We start from the raw sequence: 13,658 nt of genomic DNA on the forward strand, positions 1-13,658 counted from the left end.
AGTTATTTTATTATCATATTGAATAACCTAGAAGAGGAATGATGGTGAAACTTAGACATGTCATATCAGAGTCTATAATAATATCATGATTGAACTGAACTGGCTGATGCTAAACTTGACGGTGCATTCTTAGAATGCATCCCAAATGCCACCCTATTCCCTACCATGTGCACTACCCCATAGGGCTCTGGTCAAAAGTAGTGCACTACATAGGGAATAAAAGGGGGCCATTTCTGACTCAGTCTTAGAATATAAACGTTAAACTATATGGTGTCAAAATCCACCTTGAGTAGATATTTGGGATCCTCTGAAGTCATTTTTAATTGTTCATATGGATTAGTAACAGTAGTTTGACATAATCTGTATGCAGCCAAAAAAATATATAGATTATATTTTGATGATTTGTGTTCCCATTGCAAGTGTCTTTCAATTTTCAGTAAAGTAGCAATGTAGCCATTTCCCCCCAGGAAACATTGGTTCGTCTGAGTCCAGGCCCCACAAACTAAAGACATTGGTTCGTCTGAGTCCAGGCCCCACAAACTAAAGACATTGGTTCGTCTGAGTCCAGGCCCCACAGACTAAAGACATTGGTTCGTCTGAGTCCAGGCCCCACAAACTAAAGACATTAGTTCGTCTGAGTCCAGGCCCCACAGACTAAAGACATTGGTTCGTCTGAGTCCAGGCCCCACAGACTAAAGACATTGGTTCGTCTGAGTCCAGGCCCCACAGACTAAAGACATTGGTTCGTCGGAGTCTAGGCCCCACAAACTAAAGACATTGGTTCGTCTGAGTCCAGGCCCCACAAACTAAAGACATTGGTTCGTCTGAGTCCAGGCCCCACAAACTAAAGACATTGGTTCGTCTGAGTCCAGGCCCCACAGACAAACGTTTTCAAATAAGAAACTATTGCCTGCCTTTGCGTGAGACATATCCAATGTGTGTAACAGGGTTGGGATCGATTCCATTTCAATACCAGTCAATTCAGAAAGTTAACGAAATTCTCAATTCCAATTCCAAATTTCTCCTCTTTGAAAATCTTTGAAGACAATCGGAATTGGAATTTCAGTTTACTTCCTGAATTGACTGGAATTGAAATGGATTAGAGCCCAACACAGAAGTGTAATACCCCAACACAGAAGTGTAATACCCCAACACAGAAGTGTAATACCCCAACACAGAAGTGTAATACCCCAACACAGAAGTGTAATACCCCAACACAGAAGTGTAATACCCCAACACAGAAGTGAGAGCCAGAGGTAATAATCTTCTCTTGTTTGCATTGACCTAGACACATTTTAACCTAGGATTTAAAAAAAAAATACTGTTATACTCTGAGACATGATTCCCTGAACTTACCATTATTTCAAAGTTTAAAAACAAACAAAAAAATATTCTCCTATTGCACTGGTATAGTGGAGCTTGTGAAGTTTTTTCTTTTTTGCTGTAACCTGAAGTTATATTGATGATGATATGTGATGATTTGTGTAAAAGACTGTATTTCCCCTATTGATTAAAATATATTATACATGGTTCATTCATTTAGGATGCATGTTCAGGATAGCACAGGCCAGGCTTCTGCCAAAGGGTTTCAGAGAGTCAGAAGTGTACTGGAAAGAACCAACACACACACAAAAAAAAGATTTTGAAACTTTAAACATTAACATTAAAAGATGAAAAACCAACTTTAAAAAGATGAAAAACCAACCAACTATTTAAAAGGATGAGCGTTACAGTGTAACTGTCTCGGTCGGTACAAGATGCTCCTGGCTCACAGCTAGAGCAGAACAGATTGCATCACTTTTTGTATTTTTGTACAAACTAAATGTAAATAGTAAACCTTTTTAAAAATGTTGCAAAGATCTTTTTCTTTTTGTAAAATATTTTCAAAGTTTACATGATTAATGAATTAATTCCAAGCCTTTGTATATTTTGGAGCAGTTGCAACACTATTTGAGTCTTGTATTTATTTTTGGGTAAACGTGAGACCTCCATTGACTGCTTTATATGTTATTGATTTGACAGCTCATCAGACTGCTCAGTGACTGGGCATAGAAAAGGACAATAAATGTGACTGCGTTGAAAAGAAACATGTGGTGTCCTTGTACGTCCTTCACGTCACGTGTGTGTGTGTGTGTGTGTGTGTGTGTGTGTGTGTGTGTGTGTGTGTGTGTGTGTGTGTGTGCGTGTGCGTGTGTGTGTGTGTGTGTGTGTGTGTGTGTGTGTGTGTGTGTGTGTGTGTGTAATGCTAACAGAGATCACACACACTGAAAATGTATGCACTCGCTGTAAGTCTGTCATATCCGCATTGGCATTTTCTTTCATTGCTTCTCAGATTCAGTGGAGAGAATGCCTAGAGGCCCCACCACCAGTAGATGGCGATGTGTCATTGCTGTGTAGTTTAGCCAACAGACAGGATGGCCTGCACTGTATTGCTAGGTCCCATCCACTGTGAGGCGATCTGCTTTGAGGCCCTGTCCCTTGCCTCTCTGCTGAGCAGACCTGGCAGAGTGAAGGGAATGCATTGGGACAGGAAGTGATGGTGGTTGATGTCTCACTGCCTGTCTGTCTCCTCACCCCTAGCCTGGCCTGTCTGTCTCCTCACCCCTAGCCTGACCTGTCTGTCTCCTCACCCCTAGCCTGGCCTGTCTGTCTCCTCACCCCTAGCCTGACCTGTCTGTCTCCTCACCCCTGGCCTGACCTGTCTGTCTCCTCACCCCTAGCCTGACCTGTCTGTCTCCTCACCCCTAGCCTGTCCTGTCTTTCTCCTCACCCCTAGCCTGACCTGTCTGTCTCCTCACCCCTAGCCTGACCTGTCTATCTCCTCACCCCTAGCCTGACCTGTCTGTCTCCTCACCCCTAGCCTGACCTGTCTGTCTCCTCACCCCTGGCCTGACCTGTCTGTCTCCTCACCCCTAGCCTGACCTGTCTGTCTCTTCACCCCTAGCCTGGCCTGTCTGTCTCCTCACCCCTAGCCTGACCTGTCTGTCTCCTCACCCCTAGCCTGGCCTGTCTGTCTCCTCACCCCTAGCCTGACCTGTCTGTCTCCTCACAGACAGGCTCTGAAAGGTCTATTGTTCCATAGTGGGCCTTTAAAGACTGACCCACCACTGTGACCCCCTCACAGCTCAACTTCTAACCCCCAGGACGCACCCAGATGACCAGCCAACAGTCCTGGGCTGAGGCCCCTACCCACCACCACCACCACCACTACCACTTCTAAACCCCAGTTGGGGAAAATCAATTCTCAATTCTCCCCATTTAATTCCCCATGGAGCTGAGCCTTCAAACAGTTGAACTGTTGTGTCCTGTGTTCCACCCTCTGGGGTAAGAATCTAGGAACCCCTCCCCCTTTCCAACCCTTCACCCCCCCCATCACTACTGATGTCTTACTTGAGGAAAGTGACAATCAAACTGAAGTCATTGTCCAAATGTAAAACAGTCAGAATAGAGGAAATTAACTCTAGGGCCATCATGCCTTAAACCTTTACACAATAATACAACTGTTTGATTTTCCTCTAAGATGTGGTTTTGAATAACAAAAAGAGAAAAGGTGACCTGCTTTCCCCTCACACATTCTTGTCTTAATAAATCTGGGAAACACTTATATATGCATGTCAGATGTTGATAATAACTTAGTAAAGCCAATGGTTATTGTGGAAAGGATGCATTTACACATGATTGTTGTAATGTTAATTGGACAAGGTTGTGTGAGCACAGTCAGGCATCCAGAGTATACAACAATCTATTAAACCCAGAAAGACATGTCAATGTATTTGACCCAGGACAGCTACAAGGACGTCACTTGACAAGAATGTCAACAATAAAGATTCACACAAATTATGCTTACCATAAAATAAATGTCATAATTTTGATTACTTGTCTATAGAATAGAATAGATATAGCCTATGCTTTTGCCATGGAAATTCTATATTTTTTTCTGTCACGGTAGGCATTATTGTTTATAAATTATTATATTTTGTAGTTACATCTGTTTGACAGCGTTCCTTATAAACCTACTGTACTATAGCCTATGCTTCATAGACTATAAAAAATAACGGTTTGCTCGCAGGGTGAGGACAGCTCTCTCCTGTCAAAATACTACGTACCGGAGAAAACCGAGGACACCGTCTGCGCGCGCGCAGCCTCGCTGTCACAGGACTACCGCCTCTCTCCAGGGAAGAAACAGTTTTTTTGGGGCTGGCTACGGTCTCTACGTTGCAGCGTCGGGACACTGACGATTTAACATCGGGCACAGCATCAACACGGGCTCTTCTTGTATGGTAATAAATCTATCTTTGTTCTAATTTACCTTGAAATGATGGTCGGTCGACTGTTTGGTTTCTAAAGGGGCGAGAGGCCGAAATTGCATGGCTGAATGGCAGTGATAGGCCATCTCGTATTTGGAGGAGCAGAAAATGATGGAAGGAGCCGTATATGAAACCTAATTAATGACACCTAGTCATTCCGACGTGATTGCATTGTTCTGCACGCGATAGTTTATATAAGGCCAGCTTTCCTGCCATGCGATTGGATGGACAAATGATTATGGGGCTTTATTGGGGTCGTCACATAGACTGTAGCCTATACAGAAATAACGGGTCTCATCATTACACGGTAATACCATATACACACATGTGGAGACATAGTCATAGACATACATACAGTCTACATTAAGTGGAAAATAGCCTAACAAATCTGTCTTTATTTGGAAGGCAAATGCCACCGCGTCATTAAGTAATGTTATTTATTGGGTAGACTTGACCAATGCTCCCACAAATTATTTTTATAACACTGGTAGGATTCTAGTAAATGTATTTTTTTTTTTAGATTCAGACAGTTATGGTTTGCTTATCATGATGTCTATATTTAGTAATATATATGTAAACATATCTAAAGAAATGAACGTCTCTAAATAATTGAATTTAGGCCTTTGTAACTAAAGATAACTGTTTAGTGCCCCCCACCTGTCCCTGTGGTGATTTGGTCCAGCAGTATGTCCAAACAGCTGTGGTACTGTGTAACCCTAGAGGCCTCTGGGGACCCTTTGGGGACCCCTTGGAAACGATTAGACGGATCACAGTAATTATACATTACAGGACAACTCAGGTGACACACACATTATATTGTCATCCATACCATTGTCTAATTACAATAACCTATTGTCCTGATGGCTAAAGCTACAGGCTAAACTACAATATAGCTCAGTCGTTAAAGACTCCAGGATCAAACCCACCTGCTGCTCGGTCGCTCAGCAACAGACATACCGTGAAGAGACTAGAGGTAGACTGGGACTGTAAATAAAATAGCCTTATCCACCTATGGCAAATGTGATCTGTGGCAGACTGCTAGAGGTATTGATAAGAAGTTGGTACAGAGATAATCTGTGGCAGACTGCTAGAGGTATTGATAAGAAGTTGGTACAGAGATAATCTGTGGCAGACTGCTAGAGGTATTGATAAGAAGTTGGTACAGAGATAATCTGTGGCAGACTGCTAGAGGTATTGATAAGACGTTGGTACAGAGATAATATAATACTTCTGACAGCATACTTCAGTATGTTTGATTTGTTTTGATACTAGAATATATCAGGTCTATCTCCTCTGCCATATATAATATATCAGATCTATCTCCTCTGCCATATATAATATATCAGGTCTATCTCCTCTGCCATATTTAATGTATCAGGTCTATCCCCTCTGCCATATATAATATATCAGGTCTATCTCCTCTGCCATATATAATGTATCAGGTCTATCTCCTCTGCCATATATAATATATCAGGTCTATCTCCTCTGCCATATATAATATATCAGGTCTATCTCCTCTGCCATATATAATATATCAGGTCTATCTCCTCTGCCATATATAATATATCAGGTCTATCTCCTCTGCCATATATAATATATCAGGTCTATCTCCTCTGCCATATATAATATATCAGGTCTATCTCCTCTGCCATATATAATATATCAGGTCTATCTCCTCTGCCATGTATAATATATCAGGTCTATCTCCTCTGCCATATATAATATATCAGGTCTATCTCCTCTGCCATATATAATATATCAGGTCTATCTCCTCTGCCATATATAATATATCAGGTCTATCTCCTCTGCCATATATAATATATCAGGTCTATCTCCTCTGCCATATATAATATATCAGGTCTATCTCCTCTGCCATATATAATATATCAGATCTATCTCCTCTGCCATATATAATATATCAGATCTATCTCCTCTGCCATATATAATATATCAGGTCTATCTCCTCTGCCATATATAATATATCAGGTCTATCTCCTCTGCCATATATAATATATCAGGTCTATCTCCTGCAGTGGCCTCTCCATTCTAGTTTGAAATACTGTTCTATTATATGCAGATGTTTAGAGAGAGTCAAAGCATGTTACACACACACACACACACACACACACACACACACACACACACACACACACACACACACACACACACACACACACACACACACACACACACACACACACACACATATCAGTAATCTGGGCACCTCAACTGTGTTTTGTTTTGTGAAAACGGAGAAGGGAGGAGCTTTCCTCTTTGGGGAGTTAAAGTGGAGAGAGAGAACTGTGGAAGACATTACTACACAGACAGACAGACAGACAGACAGACAGACAGACAGACAGACAGACAGACAGACAGACAGACAGACAGACAGACAGACAGACAGACAGACAGACAGACAGACAGACAGACAGACAGACAGACAGACAGACAGACAGACAGACAGACAGACACACAGACAGACAGACAGACAGACACACAGACAGACACACACACACACACACACACACACACACACACACACACACACACACAGACAGACAGACAGACAGACAGACAGACAGACAGACAGACAGACAGACAGACAGACAGACAGACAGACAGACAGACAGACAGACAGACAGACAGACAGACAGACAGACAGACAGACAGACACACAGACACACACACAGACACACACACACAGACACACACACACACACTCACTGTGTTGTTGTCCAGTGGGTATGCTGGCTGTGCTAGCTGGTCAAGGCCATGCCCGGCAGTGGCATAAAAGGCACATTATGTAATTCCACAGCCTGTCCCTACCTATTTTCTTACAGAAGCACATCTTAAAGGCACATCTTACAGATTATACCTTTAAACTATGAGGTCATTACTTGGACCCCTGATTTCTCCTGACCACGTGATCTGACCAGGAAGAACATCAGCCCCTAGTTATACTGTTGTTATAAACTAGTGGAAAGCAGCACACTACATAGGAAACAGGATGAAATCACACTACATAGGAAATAGGATGAAATCACACTACATCAGGATGAAATCCCACTACATAGGAAACAGGATGAAATCCCACTACATAGGAAACAGGATGAAATCACACTACATAGGAAACAGGATGAAATCACACTACATAGGAAACAGGATGAAATCACACTACATAGGAAACAGGATGAAATCACACTACATAGGAAACAGGATGAAATCACACTACATAGGAAACAGGATGAAATCACACTACATAGGAAACAGGATGAAATCACACTACATAGGAAACATGAGCATAGCCTGAAGGTAGGGAGGGCCAGTTCCTCTTGCTGCTCCATTGACAAGTACCATGGTCTTGTAGTGGATGTGAGCTTCAACTGGAAACCAGTGAAGTGTGAAGAAGCCAGTGAAGTGTGAGGAAGCCAGTGAAGTGTGAGGAAGCCAGTGAAGTGTGAGGAAGCCAGTGAAGTGTGAGGAAGCCAGTGAAGTGTGAGGAAGCCAGTGAAGTGTGTGGAAGCCAGTGAAGTGTGAGAAAGCCAGTGAAGTGTGAGGAAACCAGTGAAGTGTGAGGAATCCAGTGAAGTGTGAGGAAGCCAGTGAAGGGTGAGGAAGCCAGTGAAGTGTGAGGAAGCCAGTGAAGTGTGAGGAAGCCAGTGAAGTGTGAGGAATCCAGTGAAGTGTGAGGAAGCCAGTGAAGGGTGAGGAAGCCAGTGAAGTGTGAGGAAGCCAGTGAAGTGTGTGGAAGCCAGTGAAGTGTGAGGAAGCCAGTGAAGTGTGTGGAAGCCAGTGAAGTGTGTGGAAGCCAGTGAAGGGTGAACATCAGGCGGGCTGCAGCATTCTAGATAAGTTGTAGGGGTTTGATGGCATAAGCCCAGCCAACAGCGAGTTGCAGTAGCCCAGACAGGAGATGACGAGTGCCTGGATTAGGACCAGCACTGCTTCCTGTGTGAGGTAGGGTCGTACTCTACGGATGTTGTAGAGCATGAACCTGCAGTAGCGAGTCACTGCTTTGATGTTTGCAGAGAACGACAGGGTGATGTCCAGGGTCACGCCAAGGTTCTTTGCACTCTGTGATGGGAACACCATTGAGTTGTCAACTGGGATGGAGAGGTCTTGGAGCGGGCAGGCCTTTCCCAGGAGGAAGAGCAGCTCTGTCTTGTTGAGGTTGAGCTTGAGGTGGTGGGCTGACATCCAAGCTGAGATATTTGCCTGGCACGCAGAGATGCATGTCGCCACCTGGGTGTCAGAAGGGGGGAAGGAGAAAAATTGTTGAGTGTCATCCGCATAGCAATGAGAGATGAGAGAGATAGCAGAACCACCTGAGAGTTCTGAGAGTTGGTCAGAGACGGCACGCTCAAGGGTTCTGGAAAGAAAATAAAGACGGGAAACAGTCCATCAACAGTCTCTGCATTTCAGGACTCACAGTAGCAAGTACTCCTGGTGCACTGGGCAATTATTTAGCCATTTAAACATTTCGTTTTCGAAGAAAACTCTTGTTTTTTTGCCATAGTCCTCACTGGCTTTCATGAGATTTACGTCAGCTTGTCCAAGGTGTTGGACTCGACGATAGTTGCTATCCATTGGAGCACTGCGATTGGTTACCCAACATTCTGGGGCGGGACTTAGCGAAGGGTCCAGTTAACAATGACGTATTACAGCGTGAATAATCTCCCAGCCCAGACCAAGAACACACTTAATGCCTTTATAAACACACGGCCATCAGAGCATCGTCTACATACAAATAACAGCCTGCCAGAGCGAAGCCTCATCTATTCTAAAACAATGACACACTAACCATCTAAACAAATGACTATCTCCATTGGGCATGTGTGTCCAGGACTAGGCTTCATCTGGGTTTAGAGTCCCACACTATATGTTTGGAGAGCCCTGGGGGAAAGTGGAAAGCCTTGGTGCTATAAACGTCAGTACTAAACATACACAAAGCATTATTGGATTCTCATATGATGGGCATAAACTGAGTGAACTGAAGGCACTGGTCTCCAAACCCATCGTAATGATCGTAATGATTGGTTCTGCTTTAAGATTACATTCCTCATCAATTACAGCCTTGTCTCTCCCTCTGTGCCAGCTTTGCTTCAAACTCATGTAGAAAACGTATTTAGGGTTAAGTCACAAATGGCACCCTATTCCCTATACAGTGCAGTGCACTTCTTTTCACCAGAGCCCAATGGGCCCTAGTCAAAAGTAGTGCACTAAATAGGGAATAGGGTGCCATTTGGGACACAAAACTAGGAAGCCTATTTTACCCCTTTCCTTATGGTTGCAACAGCTTCCCACATGGGTACCATTAAACTGGAGAAACGACAGGCTTTCTGAGGTTTGGGGTTGAAGACATGCCATTTTGTAATTGACGTTTTTAAGTCTCTGATTATGTGAACTGCTTCCCCCTCCATGAGGACATGAAGTCTTCCTCTCTCTCTTATATGCCTTATATTTTCTCTTTTATTTAGTTGTTCTCTCTGAGAGATGACGTAGTCTGCGTTGTGTGTTGTTTTCACACACACTCTGTCTCTGTCCTCAGATGTAGACAATCTAGCCTAGGGTTCCCTAATAGGCTGCCCAGTGATTTTATTTGGCCCCTATAAGTTTTCTAGATTTTTTTCCAATATCATTTTAATTTCTCCACATAAAATACTGTTAACTCACCAGGAAATCAACTCGGAATGATTTAAATGTAGGAAATCTGTTCCCAAGTATTCCCAGGCGGAAGTGTGATGTGATGGTATCAATGTAATCAAGGTTTGAAATGATTCTGTTTTTGTCAAGTCATTTATCTGTTTGGGGTTCTTGCAGTCAGTTCACAGTACAAATTATTTACAACTCTGTTCCTGCCCCCCAACTATCCGCTCAAGGAAAAGTCGTCCGACAGCTGAATGTAATTCGGGCCCCTGCCCGAGGCCTATAGTAGATCTCCAAATTACATGGTGTTGTGTTCTGTTGTGATGCTGTCTGTGGTCTTGTGGTGTTGTGTTATGATGTGATGCTGTCTGTGATCTTGAGGTGCTGTAGTGTTGTGCTGTTATGTTGTGGTGTTGTGCTGTGCTGTTATGTTGTGGTGTTGTGCTGTTATGTTGTGGTGTTGTGGTGTTGTGCTGTTATGTTGTTGTGCTGTGCTGTTATGTTGTGGTGCTGTCTGTGGTGTTGTGGTGCTGTAGTGTTGTGCTGTTATGTTGTTGTGTTGTGGTGTTGTGCTGTTATGGTGTGGTGTTGTGCTGTTATGTTGTGGTGTTGTGGTGTTGTGCTGTTATGTTGTTGTGTTGTGGTGTTATGTTGTGGTGTTGTGGTGTTGTGCTGGTATGTTGTGGTGTTGTGGTGTTGTGGTGTTATGTTGTGGTGTTGTGCTGGTATGTTGTGGTGTTGTGCTGTTATGTTGTGGTGTCGTGTTGTTATGTTTTGGTGTTGTGGTGTTGTGGTGTTATGTTGTGGTGTTGTGGTGTTGTGTTGTGCTGTGCTGGTATGTTGTGGTGTTGTGGTGTTGTGCTGTTATGTTGTGGTGTTGTGGTGTTGTGGTGTTATGTTGTGGTGTTGTGGTGTTGTGGTGTTGTGTTGTGCTGTTATGTTGTGTTGTGGTGTTGTGGTGTTGTGCTGTTATGTTGTGGTGTTGTGGTGTTGTGCTGTTGTGCTGTTATGTTGTGGTGTTGTGCTGTTGTGCTGTTATGTTGTGGTGTTGTGGTGTTGTGGTGTTGTGGTGTTGTGCTGTTATGTTGTGGTGTTGTGGTGTTGTGGTGTTGTGCTGTTATGTTGTGGTGTTGTGGTGTTGTGGTGTTGTGGTGTTATGTTGTGGTGTTGTGCTGTTGTGCTGTTGTGCTGTTATGTTGTGGTGGTATGTTGTGGTGTTGTGGTGTTGTGGTGTTATGTTGTGGTGTGGTGTTATGGTGTTGTGGTGTTGTGCTGTTATGTTGTGCTGGTATGTTGTGGTGTTGTGGTGTTATGTTGTGGTGTTGTGGTGTTATGTTGTGGTGTTGTGGTGTTATGTTGTGGTGTTGTGGTGTTGTGGTGTTGTGCTGGTATGTTGTGGTGTTGTGGTGTTGTGGTGTTGTGCTGTGCTGTTATGTTGTGGTGTTGTGGTGTTATGTTGTGTTGTGGTGTTGTGGTGTTGTGTTGTGGTGTTGTGGTGTTGTGGTGTTGTGCTGGTATGTTGTGGTGTTGTGCTGGTATGTTGTGGTGTTGTGGTGTTGTGGTGTTGTGGTGTTGTGGTGGTGTGCTGTGCTGGTATGTTGTGGTGTTGTGGTGGTGTGGTGTTGTGGTGTTGTGTTGTGGTGTTGTGGTGTTGTGGTGTTGTGTTGTGGTGTTGTGGTGTTGTGGTGTTGTGGTGTTGTGGTGTTGTGGTGTTGTGGTGTTGTGGTGTTGTGGTGTTGTTATGTTGTGCTGGTATGTTGTGGTGTTGTGGTGTTGTGGTGGTGTGGTGTTGTGTTGTGTTGTGCTGTGCTGGTATGTTGTGGTGTTGTGGTGTTGTGGTGGTATGTTGTGGTGTTGTGGTGTTGTGGTGTTGTGGTGGTGTGCTGTGCTGTTATGTTGTGGTGTTGTGGTGTTGTGGTGTTTTGGTGTTGTGGTGGTGTGGTGTTGTGGTGTTGTGGTGGTGTGCTGTGCTGTTATGTTGTGGTGTTGTGGTGTTGTGGTGTTGTGGTGGTGTGGTGTTGTGGTGTTGTGTTGTGGTGTTGTGGTGTTGTGGTGTTGTGGTGTTGTGGTGTTGTGGTGTTGTGGTGTTGTGGTGTTGTGGTGTTGTGGTGTTGTGGTGTTGTTATGTTGTGCTGGTATGTTGTGGTGTTGTGGTGTTGTGCTGGTATGTTGTGGTGTTGTGGTGTTGTGGTGTTGTGGTGTTGTGGTGGTGTGGTGTTGTGGTGTTGTGTTGTGTTGTGCTGTGCTGGTATGTTGTGGTGGTGTGGTGTTGTGTTGTGTTGTGCTGTGCTGGTATGTTGTGGTGGTGTGGTGTTGTGCTGGTATGTTGTGGTGTTGTGGTGTTGTGGTGTTGTGGTGTTGTGGTGGTGTGCTGTGCTGTTATGTTGTGGTGTTGTGGTGTTGTGTTGTGGTGGTGTGGTGTTGTGTTGTGTTGTGCTGTGCTGGTATGTTGTGGTGTTGTGGTGTTATGTTGTGGTGTTGTGGTGTTATGTTGTGGTGTTGTGTTGTGGTGTTATGTTGTGGTGTTGTGTTGTGGTGTTGTGCTGTGCTGGTATGTTGTGGTGTTGTTATGTTGTGCTGGTATGTTGTGGTGTTGTGGTGTTGTGCTGTGCTGGTATGTTGTGGTGGTGTGGTGTTGTGTTGTGTTGTGCTGTGCTGGTATGTTGTGGTGTTGTGGTGTTGTGGTGTTGTGGTGTTGTGGTGGTGTGCTGTGCTGTTATGTTGTGGTGTTGTTGTGTTGTGTTGTGCTGGTATGTTGTGGTGTTGTGGTGTGGTGTTGTGGTGGTGTGGTGTTGTGTTGTGTTGTGCTGTGCTGGTATGTTGTGGTGTTGTGGTGTTATGTTGTGGTGTTGTGGTGTTATGTTGTGGTGTTGTGTTGTGGTGTTATGTTGTGGTGTTGTGTTGTGGTGTTGTGCTGGTATGTTGTGTTGTGCTGTGCTGGTATGTTGTGTTGTGCTGTGCTGGTATGTTGTGTTGTGCTGTGCTGGTATGTTGTGTTGTGTTGTGCTGTTTTGTTGTGGTGCTGTGGTGTGGTGTTGTGGTGTTGTGTTGTGTTGTGCTGTGCTGGTATGTTGTGGTGTTGTGGTGTTGTGCTGTTTTGTTGTGGTGCTGTGGTGTGGTGTTGTGCTGTTGTGCTGTTTTGTTGTGGTGTTGTGTTGTGCTGTTTTGTTGTGGTGTTGTGTTGTGCTGTTTTGTTGTGGTGCTGTGGTGTGGTGTTGTGCTGTTGTGCTGTTTTGTTGTGGTGTTGTGTTGTGCTGTTTTGTTGTGGTGTTGTGTTGTGCTGTTTTGTTGTGGTGTTGTGTTGTGCTGTTTTGTTGTGGTGTTGTGCTGTTTTGTTGTGGTGTTGTGCTGTTATGTTGTGGTGTTGTGTTGTGCTGTTATGTTGTGGTGTTGTGGTGTGGTGTTGTGCTGTTTTGTTGTGGTGTTGTGTTGTGCTGTTATGTTGTGGTGTTGTGGTGTTGTGGTGTTGTGGTGTTATGTTGTGCTGTGCTGGTATGTTGTGGTGTTGTGGTGTTATGTTGTGGTGTTGTGGTGTTATGTTGTGGTGTCGTGCTGTTTTGTTGTGGTGTTGTGGTGTTATGTTGTGGTGTTGTGGTGTTATGTTGTGGTGTTGTGCTGTTTTGTTGTGGTGTTGTGGTGTTATGTTGTGGTGTTATGTTGTGCTGGTATGTTGTGGTGGTATGTTGTGGTGTTGTGGTGTTATGT

At 44.1% G+C, this 13,658-nt stretch overlaps 1 protein-coding gene across 1 annotated transcript in view; it reads left to right on the top strand.

The window, feature by feature from the left end:
* The first annotated feature begins 4,187 nt into the window (after window positions 1-4,187).
* The window catches only part of zmp:0000001174 (retinoic acid-induced protein 2), a 22,291-nt gene continuing 12,820 nt past the window's right edge, over window positions 4,188-13,658 (top strand). Inside the window, exon 1 of the mRNA XM_038979992.1 lies at window positions 4,188-4,280. The gene's annotated coding sequence lies outside the window, so the exon portion shown is untranslated. The remainder of the gene's footprint in view (window positions 4,281-13,658) is intronic.

Source organism: Salvelinus namaycush, chromosome 40, assembly GCF_016432855.1.
Source record: "Salvelinus namaycush isolate Seneca chromosome 40, SaNama_1.0, whole genome shotgun sequence".
Classification (NCBI taxonomy): domain Eukaryota; kingdom Metazoa; phylum Chordata; class Actinopteri; order Salmoniformes; family Salmonidae; genus Salvelinus; species Salvelinus namaycush.